The 11569-nt window shown below is 40.8% G+C and overlaps 1 non-coding gene across 1 annotated transcript; it reads left to right on the forward strand.

Moving 5' to 3' along the window:
- The first annotated feature begins 200 nt into the window (after positions 1 to 200).
- On the forward strand, positions 201 to 304 carry LOC119627605 (small nucleolar RNA U13). Its single transcript, XR_005243804.1, has one exon. It is a non-coding gene; the product is annotated as a small nucleolar RNA U13 (small nucleolar RNA).
- Positions 305 to 11569: the final 11265 nt, after the last annotated feature.

Genomic DNA, 11569 nt, shown 5'->3' on the forward strand with positions numbered 1-11569 from the left:
TTATGTTTTTTGTTTTTGTTTTTGTTTTTACAAAAGATAGGGAGATAGTAATAGCTTCCGCCCCTTGAAGACTCTGAAGTGGCCTAATAGAATATTTTAAACAACCTTTCATTTCAAAGTTGACTTTTCGGTATTGACATAAGGCTCAGTGTTTTCAAAATATTTTAAAATTTGAGATTCCTATTTAAAGGTATATTGAGACCCTTTTGTGGTTCATACATGTGATGATTGGGTTTTCACACTCACATATGAGATGTGCCTCCCTCCAACATTGTTATGATGTCAGCACATTACCCATCTGACATGAAGGACAAACAAAAAGGAGAAAAAAAAAGGAAAAAAATTCAACATTATGCAATCAAGTCATGTCCTGTCAATGGGCAAGCAAAACTTGTTTCCATGTGCTGGTCAGTTCTGCTAACCTCTCTGCTCAGTTGGCCAGTCGCCTTTCAGAGATTTGCCATTGTGTTTGCTCACCCTGTTCCAAAATATCCAAGTGTTTATGTACCAGATGTCTGGGCACAGTGATGACTGTATCATCCACATTTAGACTGAGACACTGGTCTATAATACATTCTTTTCAGCACCATTAATTTGGGATGCAGTTAACATTTCAGTTCTATTTGTAAGGATCCATTATTTGTGTTGGTTGTGGATGGAACAGCACATTCTTTGAGCTCCATCTATTTCAGCCACTATTTAGTGTTTTTCAAAGTGCTGTGAGGAGCTCTCTAGCTTCAGTGCAGAAAGAAGAGAGGGTAGAGAGCCAAGCCACAGGGGATCATGCCACTTTCCCTTTACCAGGAATAGTTCTTCTTCGACTTGTGTGCCTGGAGAATATCTCGAGAGGTTCATTTCGAGGATTTTTCTCCTTTTCCCTGTAAATTCCTCTTTTCCTTCCACCACTCAAGGAAGTATCCAGCTTAATTTTACTCCTTCCACAGAAGTGTGTTTTAGGGCTAAAAAGCAAATTCAGCTGTAAAACTCTCTGAATTTTGTTTCAAAATATTACGTCCATGGGAGAGCACAAGAGGCTTGTGGTGGAGGCTGATAGCAGAGAAGGATTTTCTGATAGAGGCAGAATGTCTGGAAGATGCAGAAGGGAGCATGAGGATCTCCCCTCTGATTAAAAAGAATGCTTTTTTCTTTGTAATCATACTAATTTGAATAAGTCTGAAGACGAGTGAGGCAAGAAGCATTTGTTTTAAGTAATTTGCACTTAAGAAATTCACTGCACTGCCATCAGAACCTGGCTTGCTTATTAGACAGCATTGCCTGATGTCAAAGACAACATTACAAATTAGGTGTGCCTTAAGAGCTGTCTTTTGGCATATTTCACACTACTGATATGGGTTAGCTGTGTCCCCACCCAAATCTCACCTTGAATTGTAGCTCCCACAATTCCCATGTGTTGTGGGAGGGACCCAGTGGGAGGTAATTGAATCATGGAAGTGTGGCTTTCTCATGCTGTTCTAGTGATAGTGAATAAGTCTCATGAGATGTGATGGTTTTATGAGGGGGAGTTTCCCTGCACAAGTTCTTTCTTCCCTGCCACTATGTAAGACGTGACTTTCGCCTTCCACCATGATTGTGAGGCCTCCCAGTCATGTAAAACTGTGAGATTATTAAACCTCTTTTTATTTATAAATTACCCAGTCTCAGGTATGTCTTTATCAGCAGCATGAGAACAGACTAATACATTTACTCATGGTGTCACACTCATAGATTCAAGGTTTTTGTTTTGCTTTTTTATACTCATACTCTTGAAATTGATAGTAATTGTTGCTTTACGTGCTCAAATTGCCATTGCATGGCCATCCCCATGGGTAGGCTTCTTTCCTTTGCTGACCTTTCTGTTCAGCTCAACAAATGTCTCTGGAACAAATAGCCCACAGATATCTCTGGAAGAATCACTGCTCCAAGCAATCATGAGTTCTAGGCCCATTTTGCTCTACCTGGCCCAAGATTAGGTAATTACTATCTCCAAAAAATCCTACTGGTTGCTATTATTAAATGATCGTGCAAAGGACCACGATGTGGACACTAGAAGTGCATATCATTCAAGGGAACTCCTGGGTGTTACCAGATTGTCACACCCGGGGAAGCCAATCTAAGATATTTTAGTGAAAGAAGGGAAGCCTTTTAGAACGTGCGTCATGGTGGTCTTCTCATTTTAACACTTTTATTATTCAATTAATTCCACACCTGTTCGGGGAAAGCATTTTGGGAAGAGAAGAGCTACAGCAAAGGCCCTAGGTGGAGGATATGTGGTGTGTTCAAGGAACAGCAAGGGGGCCAGTGTGGCTAGAAAGCAGTCAGGGAAAAATATGAACTCAGAGGGTTATCAGAAAGCCAGATCATGGAGGACCGTGGAGGCTGCTGTGAAAACTTCGATGTTTTTCTTTGAGTGAAATAAGGAGTAGCAGAAAGATCTGACTTAAGTTTTAAATATCGCCATGGCTTCTTTGCTGAACAGTGACAGAAGTAGAAGCGAGACCTCAAAGAGGAATTGCACTCATCCATGCAAGACATGATGGTAGCTTGGATCTGGGTCTTCTCCTTAATTAGCTGTGCAATGTGAGAGAAGGAGAAGAGTTCCACAGGAGCCAAAAGGTTTTTTGTTTTGTTTTGTTTTGTTTTTGCTATGACCTGAATGTTTGTGCCACCCTCCCCCTAATTCATAATTCACATTGAAATCTAATCCTCAATGTGATGGTATTAGTGGGTGAGGCTTTTGGGGGTGATGCGGTCATGAGTGTGGTGCCCTCCGAATGAGATCGGTGCCCTATAAAGAGCTGAAGACCTCAGAGTTCTTCCTTTTCACATTCAAGGAGACAGCAAAAAGGTGCCATCTGTGAATCAGAAAGAGTCTCTTCACTGGGCACAGAACCGTGAGAAATAAACTTCTCCACAACTGTGGGAAATTCATTTCTGTTGTTTATAAGCCATGCAGCTTATGGTCTTTTGTTATAGACTATGTTGTTTCTCTTTACCCTTTATTTTGAAATAATTTTAGACTCACAAGAAGTTGCAAAAACAGTATGTACATTTCACCTAGCTTCCCGCCCCCCCACCCCGTAAAAATGAAATAACATCTTTTTTTTTTTTTCTTTTCTTTTTTTAGATACACCATCTTGCTCTGTCACCCAGACTGGAATGCAGTGGCACAATCAAAGCTCACTGCAACCTTGAACTCCTGGGCTCAGCAATCCTCCTGCCTCAACCTTCCAAGTAACTAGAACTATACGCATGCCCCACCATACCCAGCTAAGTTTTTATTTTTATTTTATTTTTATTTTTGTAAAGATGGGTTTTCACTGAGTGCCCAGGCTGGTTTCAAACTCCTGGCCTCGAGTGACCATCCTGCCTCAGCCTCCCAAAGTGCTGGGACTACAGGTGTGAGCTACCACACCAGGCCCCATGATAACATCTTACATAATTAGAGTAAGGATTAAAACCAGGAGATTGGCCAGGCGCAGTGGCTCACACCTGTAAGGTGTCAACCTCTGCCTCCAGGGTAGCCTGGACTCCACGTGTGCACCACCAAGCTCGGGTAATTTTTGTGTTTTTAGTAGAGAAAACTAGAATTTAGTTTTGTCGGCCAGGCTGGCCTCAAAATCCTGAGCCTAGGCAATCTGCCCACCTAGGCCTCCCAAAGTGCTGGGATTACAGGCACAAGCCACAATCCCTGGCCTGATCTTTGTGGATGCTTTTTACCAGGATAAGGAAGTTCCTCTCTTCCGAATTTACTAAGTGCTTTTATCATGAATAGGTGTTGAATTTTGTCAAATGCTTTTTCTGCACCACTGGATATCATGTCGTTTTTCTTTAGCCTGTTATATGATGGATTGGACTGATTTTTGATGAGTCAGCTTTAAATTCTAGGAATAAAACACATTCATTTGTGTATATTCATTTTTAAATATATTGCTGGGTTCAATATACTAGTATTTTGTTGAAGATGATATGCATCTATACTAATGAGAGATTTTGGTCTGCACTTTTTTTGGTACTATTTTTTTTTTTTTTTTTTGAGGTGGATTCTTGCTCTTGCTTTGTCACCCAGGCTGGAGTGCAGTGGTGCAATCTTGGTTCACTGCAACCTCTGCCTCCTGGGTTCAAGTGATTCTCCTGCCTCAGCCTCCCAAGTAGCTGGAACTACACGTGCACACCACCAAGTCTGGCTAATTTTTTTTTTTTTTTTCTTTTTTGAGACGGTGTTTTGCTCTTGTTGCCCAGGCTGGAGTATAATGGCACGATCTCGGCTCACCGGCAACCTCTTCCTCCCAGGTTCAAGTGATTCTCCTGCCTCAGCCTCCCGAGTAGCTGGGATTACAGGCATGCGCCACCATGTCCTGGCTAATTGTTTGTGTTTTTAGTAGAGATACGGTTTCTCCATGTTGGTCAGGCTGGTCTCGAGCTCCTGACCTCGGGTGATCCATCTGCCTCGGGCTCCCAAAGTGCTGGGATTACAAGGGTGAGCCACCGTGCCCGACCATTTTTGATATGATTTTTGTCTGTTTGTGCTTTCAGGGTAATGCTGACTTCATAAAATGAATTGAGAAATGTTTCCTCTTCGTCTATTTTTTGGAAAAGATTATGTAAAATTAATATTATTTCTTCTTTAAATGTTTGGTAGAATTCTCCAGCGAAATCGTCTGGGACTGGAGATTTCTTTTTCAGAAGATTTTAAACTATGAATTTATCCCCCATTTGCTCAAGGGCAGTGATGGCAATGAGGGCTCTGCCCGTAGTTCCAGTGCTGGGCACAGTAACCAGTGGAGAGAAAAAAAGATGGGATTTATTTGTGATGTTTGTCTGGAGTAAGACAGGTGTTGTCAAAAAGGTTCTGTCCTGCTCAATGCCCCCTTTCCTTGTCGTTTGGCTAAAAAGAGCAGTCTTTTCTTGGGGTGTTTCTTTTGTCTGCTACTTGTATGGTGTTTCCAGATTCTGAGATTCTCCAGTCCAGAATATACAAGTGAAAAAATTAAATAGGAAACTAACCTCCATATCCTTTTTTGAATCCTAAAGTATCTAGCAAATTTTCCATATTTTCTCCACTTTTCAGTCTTCTGCTATTTATTTTATGTGTTTCGTCCAGGGTTGTTAGCTGTAGCTGAAGGAAGAGATAGAGTAGAATGTGTTTACTCCTCCTTGTGTGGAACACATACACCCTTGGGTTTTTGACCTGAACAACTGGAAGGATGGATTTACCATCAACCGAGATGGGAAAGACTATGGGTAGAACAGGTTTGCTCACGAAGATCAGCACTCTGGTTTGGTTACATTAAGTTTGAAATATCTACTATTCAAATGAGTGGGGATACTGAATAGGGCAATCATACATGTCTAGATTTTAGGAGAGAATGTTGAGGTTGGAGATGTACATTTGGGTGTAATCCAGTAGACAGAATGCCTTTAAAACCATGATACTGAAAAAGATCACCAAAGATGGAGGAAGAAAAAGAAAAAAAAAAACAAATAAAAACCCAGCACATGCAACTGAGATGTAGGAGCCGATGACGGAGGTCTGCCATATCCTGGAAGCCAACTGAATAAAAATGTTTCAAGAGAAAGGCAGCAATCACCTGTGTCAAATACTGCTAATCAAAAACAGTATTTTGGAATTAGATCTAGCATTGAATTTCGCAAAGTAGAGTCTACTGGAGACTTTGATAAGAAAAGTTTAAGTGGAATGGTGGGAGAAAGAAAGGTTGGAGTGGATTTATGGGACAACAGGAATAGAGGAATTGGATTGCAAGTACAGATAATTCTTTTGAGGACTTTTGTTGCAAAGAGGAGAAAATAAATGGGGAAGGCATTGGCAGGGGAAGAAGGGTTAATGGATGATTTTAATTTTATTTATTTATTGTTTAGATGAAGGACATAACAGCATGTATGCTCTTGGAAATTATCTGGTAGAGGGTGAAAAAAATGCTAATGTAGCAGAGAGAGAGGAGAAATGTTGAAGTGATTCCATAAGTATATGAGTGCTCTGGTTTGAATATCTGCGTTCCTCCAAAATTCATGTTGAAATTTAATCCCCAATCCAAGAGTATTAAGTGGTGGGGCCTTTAGGAAGCAACTAGGTGAATGGGATTAGTAACCTTAAAAAATAAAATGGCTTGAGGGAGCGTTTTTGGCCCTTTTGACCCTTCCACTGTGTGAGCACACAGCAAGAAGCTGCGAGTGAGGAACAGGCCCTCACCAGACACTGAATCCACTGTGTCTAGATCTTGGACTTCCCAGCCTCCAGATCTGTAAGAAATAAACTCTTGTTCTTTAGTAATTATCCAGTGTAAGGCAGTTTGTTATAGCAGCCCTAGTGAACTAAGACAATGAGAAAGAATGAGATTCGGCATGTAAATTGAGGCATTGGCTTGAGATGGCTTTGTTCATCTGTGGGCAATAGGTGAAGAGGCAAGTATGTAGGTGGAGATGTGAAGAGAGTCTGTGAAGTCTCTTCTCAGTGAAGTATGAAGCAAGATCATCTGCTTTTGAGTGTGGGTAGAAGGTATTCGAAGTTTGAGAAGAGAAACAAAGGTATGAAATAGCTAAGAGGGCCAAGTTCTGTTGCTCGTGCCTATAATTCCAGCACTTTCGGAGGCCGAGGCGGACAGGATAATTTGAGGTCAGGAGTTTGAGAGCAGACTGGCTAACATGGTGAAACCCTGTATGTACTAAAAATACAAAAAAAAAAAAAATTAGCTGGGCGTGGTGGCAGGCACCTGTAGTCCCAACCACTCGGGAGGCTGAAGCAGGAAAATCACTTCAGCCTGGTAGGCAGAGGTTGCAGTGTGCTGAGATCGTGCCATTGTACTCCAGCCTGGGCAACAGAGCAAGACTCTGTCTCAAAATAAATAAATAAATTAAATAAATAAAATAGCTAAGAGAGTTGGGGGAGAGAATGGATTATGGGAAGGTACTAAGGCCCACCAGAGTTTTGTCACAAATGTAAAGTGATTCCAATTAGAGTGGCTGTGTGTACGTGGGGTAACCTGGTGGCAGAATGCCATAAATCCAGCTTGAGTCTCTCACTGCTTTCAATTGTCCCCTTCTCTCACTCTTATCACCTCTTATCATCCCATTGCTTTTGAACAAAGTACAGAAAACAAAGCATTGCAACAAATTTGAGGCAGCAGTTCCAAACATGCGCTCTGCAGTGACATGGAGCATTTTTGAGCTGTGAACACAGCGGCATCTGTTGGACACTGTATGAATTATTAGCTCAAGAGAGTTCACAGTTTTATAATTGCATGGTACTTACATTCCTTTCCATTACATACTTTCTTTGTCGAGCTGAGTTTTCAGCCATTGCTGAAATAAAAGCAAGAATTGCACAAGAATCAGTGTGGTGTTCCATCCAATTCCAAAATTTGAGGAGTTGTGTCATGCCCAACAGGCACACACATCTCACTCAGTAATTGTGGTTAAGAATGAAATAGGCCAGGCGTGGTGGCTCAGGCCTGTAATCCCAGCACTTTGGGAGGCCGAGGCAGGCAGATCACAAGGTCAAGAGATCGAGACCATCCTGGCCAACATGGTGAAACCCCGTCTCTACTAAAAATACAAAAATTAGCTGGGCGTGGTGGCATGTGCCTGTATTCCCAGCTACTTGGGAGGCTGAGGCAGGAGAATCGCTTGAACCTGGAAGGTGGAGGTTGCAGTGAGCTGAGATCAAGCCACTAAACTCCAAGCCGAGATCAAGCCACTAAACTCCAGCCTGGCGACAGAGTGAAACTCAGTCTCAAAAAAGAAAACAAAAGAAAAAAAAAAAGAAAAGGAAATAAAAATGTTTTTATTTCAACTTATATGTACTATTCTTTAAGCAACAACTAAGTTGTTAAGATATGAATAAGGTCAGGCACAGTGGCTCATGCCTGTAAGCCCAGCAGTTTGGGAGGCTGAGGTGGATGGATTGTCTGAGGTCAGGAGTTTGAGACCAGTCGAGCCAACATGGTGAAACCCAGGCTCTACCAAAAATACAAAAAAAATAGCTGGGCGTGGTCACAGGTGCCTGCAATCCCAGCTACTCGGGAAGTTGAGGCAGGGGAATTGCTTGAACCAGGGAGTGGAGGTTGCAGCGAGCAGAGATCACGCCAGCCTGGGTGACAGAGCGAGACTCTGTGTCAAAAAAAAAAAAAAAAAAAAAAAAAAAGATATGAGTAATAATTAAGTTGTTTAGACCTAAGCTACTTTTAGTGCTATCATTAGCAATTTATTTTGACCTAGAGGTGCAGTGGAAAAATTAGAGATATTAAGGGCACCAGTAACTGGGAAAATGTGGGAATCTCTGACTTAAAAATGAATTCCTGTTGCTTTCTCTTTTTCTTCCACGTACTGGGTCAAGGCCCTGAAAAGTTCAGTAGTATGCAGTAAAACTAAGAAATTCTCTTGCCAAAGTCTAAATCTTGCAGGGAAATCGCTTATGACAAACACTCTCTCCACCCCACCCCACCAAGTTCCCTCATTACCTTAAAACTTGAGCCTAAATATCTCTCCCTGGTTTTAATGGCATATGGCTACACCATGACCATTTGTTATAATATGGGAATTTAAAGCCAAGAGCAAACATGTGCCTTTTGGCTCCCCTAGAATCTTACATCTCTAAAAGAAGCCAGAACATGTGGGTCACCAGAAGACTTGGTTTGGACGTTTATCGTTTTGTCAACATCTACTCCAAATAGGTAATTCCTGATAGATGACTTAGGCCAAATAATTGTGGCCTCAGGACTGCTTTCTTTTTGCCAGCAGAGATACCAGAAATATACGCATGTGTACTGGGGAAATGAGATGCCACCAGGTGGTGTTTGTTTATATGTCTATGTGTCTATACATGTTATGGACCTTTCAAGAGACTGTCTCTCTTCCCTGACCTGACACTGTGAGTTTTGCAAGTCAAGATTGTGCTTTGCAGCAAAAGAAACTCTCAACAGAGTAAACAAACAATCTACAGAAAGAGAAAATATTTGCAAATCATGCATCCAACAGAAAATTTATATCCAGAATTTATAAGGAACCTAAATAAATCCAGAAGAAAAAGCAACTCCGTTAAAAAGTGGGTAAAGGACATGAACAGACACTTCTCAAAAGGAGACATACAAGCAACCAACACACATACGAACACATACTCAACATCAGTAATCGTCAGAGAAATGCACAATGAGATACTACTATCTCACACCAGTCAGAATGGCTATTATCAAAAAGTCAAAAAATAATAGATGTTGGTGAGGTTGTAGAGAAAAAGGAACATTTATACACTGTTAGTGGGAATGCAAATTAGTTCAGTCACTATGAAAAGCAGTTTGAAGATCTCTCAGAGAACCAAAAATAGAACAACCATTTGACCCAGCAATCCCATTGCTGGGTATATACCCAAAGGAAAATAAATCATTCTTCCAAAAAGACATGTACTCGTATGTTCATCACAGCACTATTCACAGTAGCAGAAATGGAATCAACATAGGTATCCATTAACAGTGGATTGGATAAAGAAAAATGTGGTACATATACACCATGCAATACTGTGCAGTCACAAAAAGGAACAAAATTATGTCCTTTGTAGTAACATAGAAGCAGTTATCCTAAATTAACCAATGGAGAAACAGGCAACCAAATATCACATGTTCTCCTTGATAAGTGGGAGCTAAATCTTGGGTTCACTTGGACCTGAAGATGGGAACAATAGACACTGGGGACCCCAAAAGAAAGAAGTGAGTGAGGAAGGGAGGGAGTCCTATTGGGTGCTATGTTCACTATCTGGGTGATGGGATCAATAGAAGCCCAAACTTCAGTACCACGCAATATACTCTTGTAAAAAACATGCACGTATACCCCCGAATCTAAAATAAAAATGGAAATTAAAAAATAGATTGTGCTGGCCATGCATGGTGGCTCACACCCGTAATCCCAGCACTTTGGGAGTCTGAGCCAGGTGGATCACGAAGTCAAGAGATTGAGACCATCCTGGCCAACATGGTGAAATCCTGTCTCTACTAAAAATACAAAAATTAGCTGGGCGTGGTGGTGCATGCCTGTAGTCTCAGCTACTCGGGAGGCTGAGGCAGGAGAATTGTTTGAACCTGGGAGGCAGAGGTTGCAGTGAGCTGAGATCACGCCACTGCACTCCAGACTGGCGACAGATCAGGACTCCATCTTAAAAAAAAAAAAAAAAAGATTATGCTTTGTTTATCCAGGTGTGGATTAATCCCACTTACTTGGCTTGAGCGCAGGAGTTCAAGACCAGCCTGGGCAACATAGTGAGACCTAGTCTCAAAAAAGACAGTTTAAAAAATAGTAAATGTTTGAGTGACAGATACCCTAATTACTCTGATTTGATCATTATACATTGTATGCTTGTATCAAAATATCACATAAACCCCATAAATATGTACAGTCATTTTGTATTCATAAAAATTAAAATTAAAACAAATTTAAGATTGTGCTTTGTTAATTTTTGTTATGTTCAGTATCCAGGACAAGGCATGGTATATGGTAGACTTTGAATTTGTTGTTTACAATATGGAAAACAATAAATTGATGCTATCTGCATAAGCAGATATACTATAAAAACTGAAAAAGCTTGAGCTTCGGGGCCCCAAAGATTTGTAAAAGTAAGATAGGCTTACTGCAATTAGTTAAACATATTATTTCCACTTTGACTTACCCTCCATCACATCTGACTTCAAGTCAGTGAGATGGGATAGGTTACAAATATTTTGGGGATTAGATTTAGGGGAAGTTGAGTTAGGGTGTGTTTAGACTGGATGTAGTGGGCTATATATTTGTGTAATTGACTTTCACTTTGATATATATTTCTATCAAAGTATAGGAATAGCTTCCAGGAATCCTTCTGCCCACTTCAAAGGACATATCCTAGGTGGTGAAATAAGGGTGCAAAGTCAGGGGCTACATCCCAACATGAAAGCCTCCTACAGTGTCCAGGACCAAAGGATTCTGCAAAGAGAGGAGAAACGGGTTGAAATGTACAATATGAGAAACTAGTAGGCAGAAAAAAGGCTTCTTTTCATCAGGTGTGTACAATTATAAGCGGCTAATCTTTCTCTACAACATCTAGTCAAAAAGGATGTTCCCTTCTGACAAGAATATACTCAAAAGAGCAGAGCATGCACTATCCATTTACTAGTCTTTCTTTTTTGATGGGAATTGCATGACATGGGGTTCGCCAGAGTTTTTGTGTTTGTGCAGTATAAACTCATACCGACACCACAAACAGCAAGGACATCTCTATGTGAAGTCACACATTTTATGCGTCCCAACCTATTGGTTTGCACCTTACCATATCTGATGTATCCGTTTCTGATGAAGTCTGGTGGTTCCTGATGAAATGGTATGAAAAATTGCCAGAGTCAGCAAAAGTGCCTGGACTTTCTAAATTGTTAATGGTAAATAACAAATTTCAATCTATCACTAGAAGATTGGATTACTTTCTATCTTTATATAAAAACACTTCACGAGGAAGCCATTGGACATTATATGATTTTATTAACAGAATATCACAATAGCGACCAGCTGTCCACTTCAGAGGAGTTTAGCTATGGTAATG

Source organism: Chlorocebus sabaeus, chromosome 3 (assembly GCF_047675955.1).
Source record: "Chlorocebus sabaeus isolate Y175 chromosome 3, mChlSab1.0.hap1, whole genome shotgun sequence".
NCBI classification, from domain to species: domain Eukaryota; kingdom Metazoa; phylum Chordata; class Mammalia; order Primates; family Cercopithecidae; genus Chlorocebus; species Chlorocebus sabaeus.